Raw genomic sequence first — 17,757 nt, forward strand, 5'->3', positions numbered from 1 at the left:
ATTGCCACAGATATTACTGGGTTTTCTTTAGGATTGTCTGGTTGGGTAAAAAGGTTAAGTCTTTCTAACTCTTTCTAACTTTTCTACATTTTAATTAAATCAGGAATCAGTCCAATATATCTATCTTTAACAATCTTTTTTTTTTCATTAAAATCTTTTTACACATTTATTGTTTGTTGCTGGGATGTCTGGTAAAATTCTCATTCCTCTTTTCTCTGAGTGACCTTGATACTCCCATGAGCTCTACGTTCTGGGCTGTGCCTGGAACTGACTCTCTTATCTCGGCTCGTTTCTCCTGCTTCAAAATTAAATCATCAGTGCGCATATTTTTTTACAAACAATTATACTTTTTAAACAAATCTTCTTTCCTTTTTCTAACTTTTCGTCCCTAACAGCTGTTACAACATAAGATATCTATTTTCTTATTATTATCATTTATTCATTTTTTCTTCTTTTGCCATTTTGTATTTGAGGCACTTTTTAATTCTTCTTCGTATGAGCTGTTTACAGCTGCACCTATCTTCTGACCTCTGTCCCAACTTTTCAGCTTGGAATATCTTTTACAAAGAACTGCTAACATTCTATTAACAAACAACAACAACAACAACAACAAAAAACAAAACATTCAAGCATAATGGATTTTCTTTATTGCCAGTTTCTTTTCAAACAGGTATGTCTTTTTTCCTATTATTGATATCCTATTGTATCAGTATTCAAATCTATTAATGTTCTATTGTTTAATGTATACATTAGAAAATCTGTTTTAATTGCACTAACACTTCTTTTGCTTAATTCTGTCTAGTTAAATCATACTCTTTTAAGTGTGAATAGGCTTCACCATTCGACTATCCTAATTTTAATGTAACCCATTAAACTATATAATTTACAACTTCTTTTACTATCAGGCACCTCCAGTATTATATTTTGTAATATTTTACCAACTGTGTATTTGTCAAATTCCAAAATACTAAAAACTCAATCACATACTTCCTAAGCAATATGAGTACCACCTGTAAGCTTTTAAACATTTTATTCTTTATAAAACACTTCAAAATCAATTGATTAAATACACATTTCAACTACCATCCATCCAGAGTGTTTCCTTGGCTAACTTTAGAGGCTGGAAGGATGGACATTTAATTCATTTAATTCCTTCTACCATTAAAAACCCAGCTCACAAATTAAAATAACTTTTAATCTAATAATATTAATAATTAATATTATTTAAAGTAACAGCATTTTCCTTTTCCTAAATGTCTTAGGTATAGACCTAACATTGTAATCTAATTTTATTTAAGATCACTTTTCCATCTCTTATTCTGTTTTTTTTTTTTTTTTTTTTTTTTTTTTTTTTTCTATCATGGCTTTTTCCTTCAGTTCAAAGCATTAAACTTGACTTAGTTACCCTAAATGACTCTCTTTGAATTTAACCATTAGTAACAGGTTTCTTAACCTCTTTAATAATTCTACAATATAATTTTGACTTTAAAAATACAGTTTCTGTATTAAGAAAAAAAAAAAATCATAGTACTCCACATGTATAGGTGGATTTAATGGTTTTAATTAGTGCTTTTGCCAATTATAACTTATATATTATATTCTTCTCTACCTGTTTTAATCACAAAATATCTTACAATGTCTTACTGCTAATAAATCGTATAACCCGTAATAACAGTAATTCAATGTTTTACTTAAATAGCAAAATAAAAATCATATTCTTTCTTACCTGGTAGCAAAGTTTTCCTGTAGAAAACCTGTGGTATTTGAGTCTCAGTCTCTCCTTTTTCTGGGCTTTTCTAGTCAATCATTCTCAAGTTGCTTCAGTTTTCTACTCTCAATGTTATTATTATTATTATTATTTTTTGTTTAAAAAAAAAAAAAAACTTAATCAGACTTTTAATCACTTTAAGATTTCAGTAACTCTATTATATTAGCATTTTTTTCACAGCTGTATAGTTATTATTTCCCTTTTAATAAGGACTAAAGTAATCTTAGATTTGCAATATGTTAAGCTATACAGAATGTTTTTTTTAGCCTTTTCCCCATCACTATATTGTCCAACAAATCTACTAACGTTATTTATTTATTTATTTTTATTGTAGTCTGCTGTTGATTTGGTTTTTAAATCCTTTTCTTAACTGTTATTAACTCTCTAAATTGCATTATCATGTTACAAACTGAGATTGTGCTAAGCTTCAGTTTTTTCTTTCTTTCAGTTTATTGCCCTTTTTTTTTCTGGTATTTTCAACAGCCAGTTTATGTCTATACAAATGTAATTTGAAAATGTAGTTATTACTTATCTCAATATCACTTTTTATTTTATCCAATAATATCTCTCAATAATAACCTGATTAATTTATTATTTTAATTTTATTATTTTAATTAAACTTCAGTTGATACAGGTCTGTCTTGCAGGGGCATCTTCTATTTTTCTCTTGTCCGCAAAAGCACTATATGATTTTACTGTCCTTAAGTCAAATTTCTGTTAGGCACAACTTTATTTGCCCCTCTTTTCTTAAGTATCCTACATCATATCCCACTATATCAGAATATTTGTATTCCATCTTTAACCTCAAGTTAATCATTCAGTATTTAAAGTGTTTCTTTTACGTCAACTGTTACAGTTTAAGTTTAAGTTTAAGATAATATATCAAATCCTCTGCTTTCACTATCAGTGGTATCAGAGTCAAATTCAAGCACTGAATATAAGCTACTGGCTCTGTCTCACCCTGACACATAAATCTCTCCCTATTGCAGCCTTCTCATACTGAAGTGCGGATGGCTGAGACGGTCCTGACACATCAACTTTTCTCATCCTAGATTATTATTATTTATTTATTTATCTGTTTTTAGTTCCTACTACTTTGCATTGTTATTTATCAAGTTTATTGTTAGCAATCTTCTATTATTCTCTTTGTTTGGGATTTTCAATTATATTCTTTCAATACTACAGATTTGTTAATCCTTTTAAACTATTCTTTAATTTTCTAATAAAAGAAAAATTACCTAACTTATTTTGTAGTCAGTGCCTCCCTTCAGTTATCACAACTATTGTTCCCTTTCAGTCGGTCACGTTCGACGTACGTCAGTAGTGACTGACGAATTGGGATATCGCTTAGAGAGCCCTATCATCTTCGTGTAAACTAAAACAAGCCAATGGAATTGGCGTGCGATATTTGCATAATGCGCACCACCCCCGACAGGTGTATATAAATAGGAAGCAGATGCAATCGCACTCTGTCTTTCGCTTCGGAGCCATTCACTGGTGTCCTGTTCAGAAGACTCCTTTCTTCGCTTGTTTTATTCTAAAACATTGCCTCAGAAGAGGATTTACAGCGAGCTTTCAGTGCTGGTGAAGAGGGCACGTTCAGCGAGGTCGCGAGTGTCCGAGGAGCTGAGCTATAAGCTCTAAAACTGCTGTTTTCACAGCAACACAAAGAGTGTGTGTGTGTAGCGATTTGGGCCGGTTCCTCGGTGTGGCAGGGAGTGGTGTACCTGACACATCGCGTCGCTCCCTGGGTGCTTCAGCACGAGTGAGTTGACTTCCCCTTCTAAAAGAGCTTTACAGACGAACCCTGACAGTATGTCATTTCGTCTGTGCGTTACTGGGTGCGGTCGTTCCCTGGTCCCTGCTGATGGGCACAATCGCTGCATCTCGTGTTTGGGCATTCTGCACGTTGAAGCAGCTTTTGTGGATGGTTCATGTTCCCATTGCGGGAACATGACCATCGCGGTGCTGAGGTCGAGGCACTCCTTCCTGAAATCTCAGGAAGCGGGAGTCCCCTCTCCTATGCCGCGTACGACCGTTTTTTCCGGCCCCGGGAACCGGAATGACGGTACGGCGCTGTATAGGGAGGGCGACCTGAGGATAACGGTCAGGGCTCCCCCGCCGAGCGGAAACGCTCCTCGGGCCCCTGCCGCTTCATCAGCACCGCAACCCATCGCGCCACCGTTGGTTTCCGCTGGGCCCTCTACGGACTGTCCAGCCGTTACCTTTGGTGTGCCGGCGGCGGATCGGATGTCGATCGCTGCCGCTGCGTCGGAAGGTGAGCCAGAGTCCTCGGAGGAAGACCCGGATGCGCTGCCGCCCGGGACGGTAGCGTTGCCCGAGTCGGATCCCGAGCTCACGGCTGTGCTCTCCCGGGCCGCCTTGTGCGTCGGGCTTGAGTGGAACCCTCCACCCTGTCCCGGCCCATCTCGGTTGGACGATTGGTACTTGGGGGGGGGGGGTCGCGCTGGTCAAATCCAGCGTCCCGCCCCAATGCCTTTCTTCCCGGAAGTACACGATGAGGTGACCAGGTCTTGGCAAGCTCCATATGGGGCTCGTACAGGGCCTGGTCCCTCGTCCGCCTTCACCTCCCTGGACGGCGGGGAAGCCAGGGGATACGCGAGGATCCCGCCAGTCGAGCGGTCTGTTGCGATGCAGTTGTGTCCAACGGCCGCTGGCTGGCGCGGTGAGCCGCGTCTCCCGTCCCAGGCCTGTGAATTCTCAGCCGGTCTGACTGAGAAAGCTTACAGTGCCTGTGGGCAGGCTGCCTCTGCCCTGCACGCGATGGCCCTTTTGCAGGTCTATCAGGCAAAAGCGCTGTCGTAGATGCCCCAGGAAGGTCCTGACCAACAGCTGCTTGGGGAGCTGCGCGCTGCCACTGACCTTGCCCTCCGGGCAACGAAGGTGACAGCGCGTTCTGTTGGCCAGGCGATGTCTACTCTGGTAGTCCAGCAACGCCACCTCTGGCTGACCTTGGCAGACATGAGGGAGACCGACAAACATCAGTTCCTGGATTGCCCCGTGTCTCCGGTCGGCCTTTTCGGCGACGCGGTGGAGAGGTGTGCCCAACAGTTCTCCGCTGCACAGAAGCAGGCTGAGGCTATCAGACATGTCATGCCACGGTGGTCTGCTGCTGCCACCCGTGGCTCAGCCTCAGCCCGCTCGTCGCCGAGGGCGCCCGTCTGCGTCTTCCTCCGCCCCTGCTAAGTCGGCAAAGCAGCAGCCTACACCAGCCAAACAGCAGGGTGCCGGTCACGGACGTGGTGCCCAGCCCGTCTCTGCCAACCCAGGTGGCAAGCGGTCGGGGAAAACTCGGCCCTGAGACGGGCGACCTGGAGCGGAAGGTTCCTGCCCTTTGGGAGAGTATTCCATCTGCTCTCCCACCCCCGGAGGAGGGCCGGGGGGATTTTGTGGCGGCTGTCCATCTACCTCTGCCTCTCCGGAGTCCAGCGGTACCCACTTTGCCACAAAAAGAGCAGTTTCCTCAAACTCCAGGTCACAACAAGGTGTGTCTGCCAGTGTGCCAGGCCCCGCCTCGCCGCTGGCAGCTCCCTCCCCATTCGCCAGCAGGTGGCAGTGTGATGGCGCAGACCGCGTCCCGTGCGCCGTCTCCCATGCACACTGCTGCCTCGCAGAGTCCGACCCCACTCCGGGCCGCTCCCAAGCCGTCCGAGTCGGGTCCCTCTCTGCCTTGCTGCCCCACCCCCGGTGCGTCTGTGGTGCCTTTGGTCCCGCTGGCTCAGTGTCTGGAAGCGTGGATAGCGCTCCCCAGCCTGTCCAGTTGGCTCATTCGTACTATCAGACTCGGCTATGCGATTCAGTTCGCCCAGCGTCCCCCGGTCTTCAGGGCTGTCCACTTCACTCCGGTGTCGTTGGACAGTGCACCTGTTCTCCGGGTGGAGATTGCTGTCCTCCTGGCGAAGGATACAATCAAGCCGGTCCCTCCAGCCGATATGAAGTCGGGGTTCTACAGCCCCTACTTCATTGTACCGAAAAAGGGCGGTGGGCTACGGCCAATCCTGGACCGTCCCCAGGATTGGTTTGCAGCACTAGACCTGAAGGACGCGTGCTTTCATGTCTCGATTCTGCCTCGACGCAGACCCTTCCTCCGGTCTGCGTTCGAGGGTCGGGCATGTCAGTACAAAGTCCTACCCGACATGGTTGTAGCTCCCAGCCAGTTGGGTCTTCAGGTCAACTGGGACAAGAGCAAACTCGCCCCCGGGCAGAGGATCTCTTGTCTCGGTCTCGAGCTAGACTCGGTCGCACGGACTGCGCGTCTCACCGAGGCGCGCGTCCAGTCGGTGTTGAACTGCCTGAGCTCGCTCATGTGCAGGACAGCGGCTCCACTGAAAGATTTTCAGAGGCTCCTGGGGCATATGGCATCTGCAGCCGCGGTAACGCCGCTCGGATTGCTTCATATGAGACCGCTTCAACACTGGCTCCGCGGCCGGGTCCCGAGATGGGCGTGGCAGTGCGGCACGCTCTGTGTCCCCGTGACACCGGGCTGCCGTCGCACCCTTGTCCGGTGGTTGGACCCTTCGTTCCTGTGGGCCGGAGTACCCCTCGAATGAGTGTCCAGGCACGCTGTGGTCTCCACAGATGCCTCTGCCACGGGATGGGGGGCCACGTACAACGGGCATGCAGTGACAGGTCTTTGGACGGGGCCTCAGCTGCATTGGCATATCAATTGCCTCGAGTTGCTAGCGGTTTGTCTTGCGCTGGCCCGCTTCAAGAAGCTGTTTCAGGCAAGCACGTTCTAGTCCGCTCACACAGCACTGCGGCCGTTGCGTACATCAACCGTCAAGGTGGTCTACGCTTCAGTCGCATGTCGCAACTCGCCCGCCATCTCTTGTTGTGGAGTCAGAAGGATCTGAGGTCCCTTCGGGCCACTCGTGTCTCAGGTGTGCTCAACCGTGCAGCCGACGAGCTGTCACGGCAGCCTCCACTTGCGGGCGAGTGGTGGCTCCACCCCCAGGCAGTCCAGCTGATTTGGCAGCATTTCGGCGAGGCCCAGGTAGACCTGTTTGCCTCCCCGGAAACTGCCCACTGCCAGTGGTTTTATTCCCTGACCGGCGGCACGCTCGGCACGGATGCCCTGGCACACAGCTGGCCCCCTCGGACCTGGTTCTCAGACCTCATTCTCCTCGCGACAGCCCCTCCCTGGCCGATTCCTCTGAGGAAGGACCCCCTGACTCAGAGACGGGGCACCCTGTGGCACCCGCGTCCCGATCTATGGAACCTCCACGTGTGGTCCCTGGACGGGATGCGGAGGTTCTGAGTGATCTCCCGCAAGCGGTCGTAGACACCATCACTTCCGCTAGAGCTCCTTCCACTAGGAGTCTCTATGCATTGAAGTGGAACCTGTTCGTCGAATGGTGCGCCTCTCGCCGAGAGGACCCCCGATCATGTTCGGTCGGATCCGTGCTTTCCTTTCTGCAAGAAGGGTTGGAGCGAAGGCTGTCTCCCTCCACCCTGAAGGTGTATGTCGCTGCTATCGCTGCACATCACCACACAGTTGAGGGTAAGTCCCTGGGGAAACACGATCTGATCGTCAGATTCCTGAGGGGGGCGAGGAGACTAAATCCTCCTCGCCCTTCCTCCGTACCCTCTTGGGATCTGACCCTGGTTCTTACAGCTCTCCGGGGTCATCCCTTTGAGCCTTTGCGATCAGTTGACCTAAAATTAATGTCTCTCAAGACGGTTCTTCTGGTTGCATTGGCTTCCCTGAAGAGGGTAGGGGATCTGCATGCATTTTCGGTCGACGAAACGTGCCTAGAATTCGGTCCCGGTGATTCTCACGTCATCCTGAGACCCCGGCCTGGATACGTGCCCAAGGTTCCTACCACTCCCTTCAGAGATCAGGTAGTGAACCTGCAAGCGCTGCCCTCGGAGGAGGCAGACCCAGCCCTAGCTTTGCTCTGTCCCGTCCGCGCTCTGCGCGTTTACGTGGACAGAAAGCGAAGCTTCAGGACCTCAGATCAGCTCTTCATCTGTTACGGAGGCCAGCAGAAGGGAAAGGCTGTCTCCAAGCAGAGGATGGCCCACTGGATAGTGGATGCCATCGCCTTGGCGTACGAATCCCAGGGCGTGCCTTGCCCGCTCGGGTTGAGAGCCCACTCCACCAGAGGGGTGGCCTCTTCCTGGGCGCTGGCTCATGGCGCCTCGCTGACAGATATCTGTAGAGCTGCGGGCTGGGCGACACCAAACACGTTCGCTAGGTTTTATAGCTTACGTGTAGAGCCGGTATCCTCACGTGTACTCGCATCCACTAGTCGGTAGACGTGTTGTACCCACTCTAAGTGTCGGCTTGCAATGCCATTCCCGCCTCTGGCCGGATACGTGCATACTTTCACTCCAGTCGTGTTCCCCGCCTGGCGAACCCTGTCGAGTTCCTCCGCCTCCCCCTTCGGCTCGGACATTGCGGAGTGTCTGATGCCAGGCCTACATCCGTCGCTGACGCTGTCTGTTGGCTGGGGCCCATATGTCATGACCCCTCTACATGAGCGGTCCCATATGTGTAATTATCCACGGTTTAAAACTCCCTACGGGCCGAGTCCGTGTCTTTCCCTTAGCAGAGCCAGCTCTGCTGTCACCTGTCAGATGAGTCTCCCCCTACCAGGTGGAGCCATCCCAGGGACTCCATATGCGTACTGCCCCCCGGGCCAGTCCATGTGTGTATTTCCCACGTAAACTCCTCCCCCATTGGGTAGGTAGTGGTCTCCGCAGCGTCCCTTACGGGTTCGCTTCCCCAGTGTGTCTAGTTTACTTAGTGGGTATTGGTTAGACAGCAGTAGACTCTCTCGGTGTAAGCTCGCCCCCTTCACCGCCAGCCGGTGCTATGGGCGGCTGAGCTTGCGCTGGGCACTGGAAGGGGTTTCGTAACTGTGGCGCTTTAGTTGGGATCCCAATTCGTCGGTCACTACTGACGTATGTCGAACATGACCGACTGAAAGGGAACGTCTCGGTTACGTATGTAACCCTCGTTCCCTGAAGGAGGGAACGGAGACGTACGTCCCGTCGCCACAGTTTCTGTACCCTCGCTGTAGCGCGGACACCAGTTGTCTCAGCGAAAAACAGAGTGCGATTGCATCTGCTTCCTATTTATATACACCTGTCGGGGGCGGTGCGCATTATACAAATATCGCACGCCAATTCCATTGGCTTGTTTTAGTTTACACGAAGATGATAGGGCTCTCTAAGCGATATCCCAATTCGTCGGTCACTACTGACGTACGTCTCCGTTCCCTCCTTCAGGGAACGAGGGTTACATACGTAACCGAGACATTTTCCAGTCTATAAGCATTAAGCGTTCTGAACTATGAGCTCTTCTCGCTCCTCAGACAGTGCAGTGTGAGAGACAATCTTACACACCACTGTTACATGTTTGAGTCCGAGCTTCTGCTCACAGACTCTTTAACCTGTACACCTATTTTACTCTAAAATTATCCCCACTGTTCCAGGAACAATTATCATATTTTCAATTCACTTTTTCTTAAATTATCATGTCACTTAAGATTATTTTCCCAACACATATTGTTACAGTTTAAAAGTCCTACTTTTAGCCTGCCTATTTCCACTTCATAAAACTGTCTTCTGGCTATGTTAGGTTATTTTCTTCCATTTATTTATAACTATTTTTACAATTATTTGATATTTATTTTCTATCCAGTGGTTTTTCTATCTGGTGGTTTAAATATTCTTTTTGGCACTCTATTACACCTCTAAGATTATAAAACATTTTCTTTAACTTTATGTATCAACAGTACCCATCAAATTTTCCTGTTCTAGGAGCCTTATACACTCTTAAAAATAAAGGTTCTTAAATGGTTCTTTGGCAGGGTGTATGGTTCCATGAAGAACCTTTACTATCCAAAGAACCTTTCCATTGCACAAAAGGTTCTTTGTAGCACAGAAAGGTTCTTTAGACTATAAAATGGTTCTTCACACTCAGTCTCATGTTGTGTGTGTGTGTGTGTGTGTGTGTGTATATATATATATATATATATATATATATATATATATATATATATATATATATATATATATAATCATTATTATTTATTATTATTATTATTTATTTTTATTTTTTATTTACTTTTTCAGGAAAGTGAGATCAAGTGAGCTAAATTCTCCTGTCTGGTCCAGAACTAATTCAGACTAATTTTTCCAGACTCAAATTAATATAAATAATGCAATATAAATTATTAATTTTGAGTTATATAAATAGAGTTGTGGTGTTTATAAATTGAAAAACAGTAGATCAATCCTTTTATATATTTTAATGTTTTGCATGACTCAAGGCTCACTGAAAATCTTTAAAAATATAATTATGTGACTTCGAAGGCGTTGGTGATTAATTTATTATTTAACTAAAAGCAAAGTTTAGTATAAAAATCCTGCAGTAATGTTTTAAAAATTGTTTTAAACCCTTTGTAATGGGCTTGCCTTGCCTTGCCTATATGAATGGTTCGTAGAACTACAAAATGAGTTTCAAATTCACGATTGAATAATAATGTAATATCCACAAGTTTCCTACGCCCCATGAGGCCTTGCGTCAAACGTGGGAGCGTCTTCCGGTTCGAATTAAACAAGCTGGACGTGACACTCATTTATTCAACAGTTGACAGTCATTCAAGATTTAACGATCCAAACTTGCGAACGTTTGTTTTTGTACTTAAAGATTTAAGATTCCGGCATCAATATTTCAACAATGTTTTACAATAAAAAAAGTTACAGTAATAGTAATGTATTAATTTATGTCAGGAGTGCACATCAATTATGCTAAATCTAACTGATATTTATATTGACATAAAAAGAAAACACAGACCTATTCAGTTGCGCATGCTTCCATTTATTTGCGATCACAAGAACGCAAAAAACAACTCCACTAAGGCTTTTAAATCCAAAGGCTTACACATTTAGAAATATATTGATAACCCAGCTAACACACGACGTAACAGTTACGTAATGTATTCGTACTTTTTGGTAATGTCATGACTTACTAACTGACAACGTAACTACGACGTCGCATGCCAGTAATTTCATTACCTTCCGATTACCATCTCACAACGTCGTCAGTACGTTCTCCTAACGTTATAAGATTACCCAGAACGTTCCAGATACGTCCTCTATTCGTAATATATTGGTAATTCCATGACTTACTAGTAACGTAACTACAACGTTGTATGCCCGTAATAATATTACCATCAAATTACCATATCACAACGTCGTCAGTACGTTCTCCAAACGTTACAAGATTACCAAGGACGTTCCAGATACGTCCTCTATTCGTAATATAATGGTCATTCCATGACTTACTGGCAACGTAGCAGCAACGTCATGTGCTCGTAATTTCATTACCATCATTTACAAATTCTTTATATGTTATTATTACCAGAATTTGCAATATAAAACGTGTAATTAAATGTCAGACACAAGACTGAAATGTCCCCTTAAGAAAAAAAAGGTTTCTTTTCACCAAATCAGAGTATGGATGACTGTTTTTTATATATAGTGACGTGACATACAGCGCGCGCCTCCACAAATGTAGTGCGCGCGTGCCCACAGTATGTTGATAAGAGTGTAAAGTTAATTTTTCTGAGAGAAGAATTTATTTTTCCGAGGTGACAACGAATAAATGGCTTTTATAAAAATGTATAAAGTTAACTTTGGAAAGACGCAAAACCTTTTTTTATTGTTATGTTTACGTTAGTGCAGGTGGCCGTTAGAGTTGCCATGGCAACCGGGAAAACATTCAAGCTGCTGGAGAGGACAGCGTCGACGTTTCTCCGTGTTTCTCGTCAGTTTTATAGCAATAAAGTTCAACAACTGCGTCAGATTGGTTAAGTAACATTACCCACAGTCTACTTTAAGTACTTTTGTTAATATTTTTACCTTTGTGATTTCCTTGATCGTCTGAAATATATGTTATGCAAAATGTTACGTTAGCATAGCATATGTTTTTAATGATACTGAGAGCAAAACGTCCTGAATGCTTTTATTTTATGTTTCGCTGTAGGCTATATGTTTTTATTTATAGTTTGAGTGTATTTCATTATTTTTATTTGGAGTTTTATTCATGTTCTGTGTGTTTTTCAAAATAAATGAATTGAATTCATTTCGAGTCTGCATTCATCGTTCACAGCTGTTGGAATAGCCTTTACATTAGTTTGGGCAAATGAGGACATAAATTAGGTTAAACTACTGCATGTCCGCCCATAGAAAAATAAATAAAAATAAGAATTACCAACTGATGACCAACACACAACTATTGATACACAACGTTGCCACGACGTCGCAGTTACTAACTGGCAACGTCACAAAGTTACGTTGTGGCGACGTATAGGCACCTTTCACTTTTCCGGTTGCCACGACGTAACTAGTTACGTCGCCACGACGAAAGTTTGGTCACCAAATTACGTTGCAGTTACGTAACAGTCACGTATTTTGGTTAGCTGGGAACATGCCCTATGTTTACGTCACTTTCCTGAGCATTTCTATTTATTTTCCTCTAAATTATGCGATGATTGCTATCCGAGGATGTTTCCGGAATCTCTCTATCCTGATCCTGATCCTTTCAGCCAGAGCAACAGAGGGAGCTCATGAGAAGACAACAGGAGTTATGAGTTGTACGAGTTGACCAGAGTGTGAATCTGTGAAATATGCATTTGTCAGGAATCAACAGGCAGGGAAGAGACAGATAAAACATTAAACCAAATAAATACACGATTATAATAACATAAGAATTGTCTTCATTCCTCAAGCAGTCTCTGATATTTTCCATAAACGTGTGTATTTATTATCGCAGTGGTTAACATAAGAAGCCTTTAGCATCGCATATATGACAGTGGAAACGCGACTGGCTCTGGCACGCACGACACATTAGGAGTAAAATATCACATCGCTTTGGTGCATCAGTGACGGGTGAAGTACAGACAGCGGGTTGTTCATGTATTGCAGGGTCAGGATGCTCTAGTCATGCAGCAGCACTTTTGTGGAAGGTCAGTAAAGACCCAGCTAACACACGACGTAACAGTTACGTAATGTATTCGTACTTTTTGGTAATGTCATGACTTACTAACTGACAACGTAACTACGACGTCGCATGCCAGTAATTTCATTACCTTCAGATTACCATCTCACAACTTCGTCAGTACGTTCTCCTAACGTTATAAGATTACCCAGAACGTTCCAGATACGTCCTCTATTCGTAATATATTGGTAATTCCATGACTTACTAGTAACGTAACTACAACGTTGTATGCCCGTAATAATATTACCATCAAATTACCATATCACAACGTCGTCAGTACGTTCTCCAAACGTTACAAGATTACCAAGGACGTTCCAGATACGTCCTCTATTCGTAATATAATGGTCATTCCATGACTTACTGGCAACGTAGCAGCAACGTCATGTGCTCGTAATTTCATTACCATCATTTACACATTCTTTATATGTTATTATTACCAGAATTTGCAATATAAAACGTGTAATTAAATGTCAGACACAAGACTGAAATGTCCCCTTAAGAAAAAAATGTTTCTTTTCACCAAATCAGAGTATGGATGACTGGTTTTTATATATAGTGACGTGACATACAGCGCGCGCCTCCACAAATGTAGTGCGCGCGTGCCCACAGTATGTTGATAAGAGTGTAAAGTTAATTTTTCTGAGAGAAGAATTTATTTTTCCGAGGTGACAACGAATAAATGGCTTTTATAAAAATGTATAAAGTTAACTTTGGAAAGACGCAAAACCTTTTTTTATTGTTATGTTTACGTTAGTGCAGGTGGCCTTAGAGTTGCCATGGCAATCGGGAAAACATTCAAGCTGCTGGAGAGGACAGCGTCGACGTTTCTCCGTGTTTCTCGTCAGTTTTATAGCAATAAAGTTCAACAACTGCGTCAGATTGGTTAAGTAACATTACCCACAGTCTACTTTAAGTACTTTTGTTAATATTTTTACCTCTGTGATTATATGGTATCTTTCTTTGATCGTCTGGAATATATGTTAGCAAAATGTTATGCTAGCATAGCATAATATGTTTTAATAATACTGCGTTTAAACGTCTTGAATGCTTTATTTTATGTTTCGCTGTAGGCTATATGTTTTTATTTATAGTTTGGGTGTATTTTATTATTTTTATTTGGAGTTTTGTTCATGTTCTGTGTGTTTTTCAAAATAAATGAATTGAATTCATTTCGAGTCTGCATTCATCGTTCACAGCTGTTGGAATAGCCTTTACATTAGTTTGGGCAAATGAGGACATAAATTAGGTTAAACTACTGCATGTCCGCCCATAGAAAAATAAATAAATATAAGAATTACCAACTGATGACCAACACACAACTATTGATACACAACGTTGCCACGACGTCGCAGTTACTAACTGGCAACGTCACAAAGTTACGTTGTGGCGACTTATAGGCACCTTTCACTTTTCCGGTTGCCACGACGTAACTAGTTACGTCGCCACGACGAAAGTTTGGTCACCAAATTACGTTGCAGTTACGTAACAGTCACGTATTTTGGTTAGCTGGGGAGCAATTAAGGGCACGAAAACTGTTTATTGTATTGTGATATTATTAACTAAGAATGTAGTAAACTGAGTTGTCCCTGAACACCGTAACGACATCTCTCGTAAAGATTTGCAACTTTACAAAGTAAACAATGATCCAAAAAACACTTAGCCTCTTCGCTAATTAGCACACAAAATACCATTGGTATGCTACTTCCGCCGCCTTACCGGAAGTTGTACCCACGTTCTCTTTTATAGTAGCGCCCCGCGGAAACAGGTGGATAATGTAATATAATTTAATGACATTTTAAATTGTTTATGTAGTGTTTTAATTCAAAGTGCTTATTTAAGTGCTGCGTGACGTGTTTTAATGGGCGTGCGCGCTGAGTTGCCATAGAAACGGGCCAGCAACACCAACTGACAAGTTTAAGAACTCCGTCTCTCACTGTTATTTTTAATAATTTTATTGAGTTTAACCCCTAAAATCACACGAGAAATACACACAACGGTTGTTGACACTTTGTTACATGTAATTTACACGCTTCTGTTGAATATTTACTTCACAGAAATGGTTCCGGAGTCTTCGAAAAAGTCCGTTAGCATCTCAACCGTTTTCTGAAGAGGTAAGACCTTACCTAACTGTTACATAACAGTTAGGCTAAACTCTTGTTTAAGTTTGGGCTTTTAACCACATCTTTATGTGTAGGTGAGTGGTTTTGATAGCTTTGTTAAGGGTTTGCCGGCAGTTTGTCAATGGTTTATTTGAAGTTGGCTAATTATTTATTTAGCTTAAAATATACGCTGTAACGTAGCCTACCGTTAATCGGTGACGTCACTTAATACACGCAGCGTGAACATTTGCTCTTTTTTTTTTATTATTGTTGCTTTTTTTAAATTTGCTTTTTCTCATATTTGCTTATGACCATGCATCTGTTATATTACAGTTTAGGAAGGCTTTGGCATCCAAACATGAGTGACACTACTATGAGCAATATTAAATAGGTAAATTTAAAAACATAAATACTGATATCTTAAGAAATATATATATATATATATATATATATATATATATATATATATATATATATATATATATATGTATATCTTTTCTGCTCTGTTTTCTTTTAATAAACCTGGCACTGCATGCTAAATATTATATGACAAATTGCATGTTATGTTTCTAGATTCTTCCATGGTGAGGGCCGTGCAGCAGAATAGGAGCAGACCTCAATCATACACTAATGTTCAAAAGTCTAAGGTTGGTGCAATTTATTTATTTATTTTTTTAAAAAGAAGTCTCACCACTGCTGCGTTTATTTGATTAAAAATACAGTCAGAAAAGAAATATTGTAAAATATTATCACAATTTTAAAAATACCTGTTTTCTATGTGAATATATAGTAAAGTGTAATTTATTCCTGTGATCAAAGCTAAATTTTCAGCATCATTACTCCAGTCTTCAGTGTCACATGATCCTTCAGAAATCATTCTAATATGATGATTTGATGCTCAAGAAACATTTATGATTATTATCAATGTTGAAAACAGTGCTGATCCAGATTTTTTATGGAAACAGTGATACTATTCAAACATTTGAATATTAAGATTTTTAATTAAGAAAAAAAAGAGAATTTAATTATTTTATTAATCAAGGGTGCATTAAATTTATCAAACGTAACAGAAGACATTTACGTTGGAAAAAGATTTATATTTTTTAAAGTTTTAAATTTAGTAAATCCTGTTCATTGAACTTTCATCAAAGAATCCTGAAAAGGTATCACCATTTCCACAAAAAATGTTAAGAAGCAAACTGTTTTCAACTGTTTAATAATAAATGTTTCTTAAGCAGCAAATCAGCATATTAGAATGATTTCTGAAGGATCATGTGACACTGAAGGCTGGAGTAATGATGCTGAAAATTCAGCTATGATCACAGGAATAAATTATATATGTAATATATTAAAATAGACAACAGTTCTTTTGTGTTTTATTACTGTTTTGTATTCTTGATTAAATAAATGCAGACTTAGTAAGCAGAAGATTTTTTTTTTTTCAAGGTACCATATAACATTGCTACCTAGTGCTTATATTGCTTAAATACCATTAATTAGATGGATATGTGGTTCAAGATGCTGTGATAGGCTTCCGCCCCATGACCCTACAGACAAGTGTCACACAACAGGAGGTGACAGACAATCTAAGTTGAAACACAGATTTTATTTATAACAGTGGCACGGAACTGGATGATAATGCAGACTAGGGAGTATAACAATTCAGAGATGGATGACTTGGCTGACTGGTGATGATAATATTTGTAGGAGTGACGGTGATGACCAGGAATTGGGATGAAGCAGACGACAGATGACGGAAGACAGATGACAAGAATTCACAAAGGCAGGTAGGTACACAGGTTAGTATCGTGAAGGAGTCTGTTCATGTACGTAGAGATGAGACCAGACAAAGAAGTGCAGGTTGTGAGTGTCTTTATGGTGTGCATTGATGAAGAGGTGCAGGTGCGGTGAATCATAATTCCGGGGAGAGTGAACAAGTGGGCGGAGCTTGCTGATCTGGTGACGATGGGTTGATTGTGGTCTGAGATGGCTGCGACTCCGTGACAAAAAGTGGTTTGGAGAGTGAATGGATGGATGAATTTGCAAGATTGCACTTTGACTTGCATTGATTTTGTTTCTCTTCTTACTGCTGTTCAGTTTTTTTCTCTTTTTTTTGTCATGTTGCATCATTATACTTGTGCTAAATCTATGTAAATTGAGAAACTAATTAAATTTTCTTTTTCTTTCTTTCCTTCCTTTTTTTTTTTTTTCTTCCTGTTACAGGATCCTACCCAGCCCCAACCATTCATCAGAAGGACTGTGAAAGCGGGAACTGTTTAAACCACCAGTGGCGGTTTCCACAGGATAGTTGTGGATGAGGGGGGTACTGATATTAACGTTGTATTCACTGTATTACACACTATAGTGTATATATAGTTTTTAATTTCACTGTGACCTTTGATTACTCAGACATGACATTAACGGATGATATTGAGGATGTTTTCAGTGATCGAGTCTCAGACAGTGTCAGGTCTTAATACTCCAGTACTTGTGCACACCCCTATTAAACACACACACACTGTATCAAGGTATGATGTATACTGCAATGATGTATAATGTAAACGCAATAAATATTTTAATCATATACTGTTTTTTTGTCAAGTGTTGTTACTTTTGGATTTTCTTCTATTATATAAACTATTAAAGAAAATTTATAGTATGATAAATGTGAGGATATTTATCTGGAAGAAATGGGGCCATAAAGAACCTTTTCATCAGTGGTTCTTTGTAAAACCTTTAAAAAGAGTTCTTTGTAGTACCAGAAAAGGTTCTTTATGGCACCAAGAAAAAAATGGTTCTTTAAAGAACCTTTCACAAAACGGTTCTTTAGGGAACCAAAAAATGTTCTTCTATGGCAT

The 17,757-nt window shown here is 42.0% G+C and overlaps 1 long non-coding RNA gene across 4 annotated transcripts; it reads left to right on the forward strand.

Annotated features, from left to right (window-relative positions):
• The first annotated feature begins 323 nt into the window (after positions 1-323).
• Positions 324-17,459, forward strand: LOC137008013 (uncharacterized). Of its 4 annotated transcripts, XR_010892742.1 has the most exons (6): positions 13,598-13,682; positions 14,855-14,911; positions 15,233-15,290; positions 15,473-15,546; positions 16,607-16,698; positions 17,123-17,459. It is a non-coding gene; the product is annotated as an uncharacterized lncRNA (long non-coding RNA). The 4 variants fall into 4 exon arrangements; XR_010892741.1 differs by lacking the exon at positions 13,598-13,682 and adding an exon at positions 324-670 and having other exon boundaries at positions 16,607-17,459; XR_010892740.1 differs by lacking the exon at positions 13,598-13,682 and adding an exon at positions 12,419-12,768 and having other exon boundaries at positions 16,607-17,459.
• The last annotated feature ends 298 nt before the right edge of the window (positions 17,460-17,757 follow it).

Source organism: Chanodichthys erythropterus, chromosome 19, assembly GCF_024489055.1.
Source record: "Chanodichthys erythropterus isolate Z2021 chromosome 19, ASM2448905v1, whole genome shotgun sequence".
Lineage (NCBI taxonomy): Eukaryota > Metazoa > Chordata > Actinopteri > Cypriniformes > Xenocyprididae > Chanodichthys > Chanodichthys erythropterus.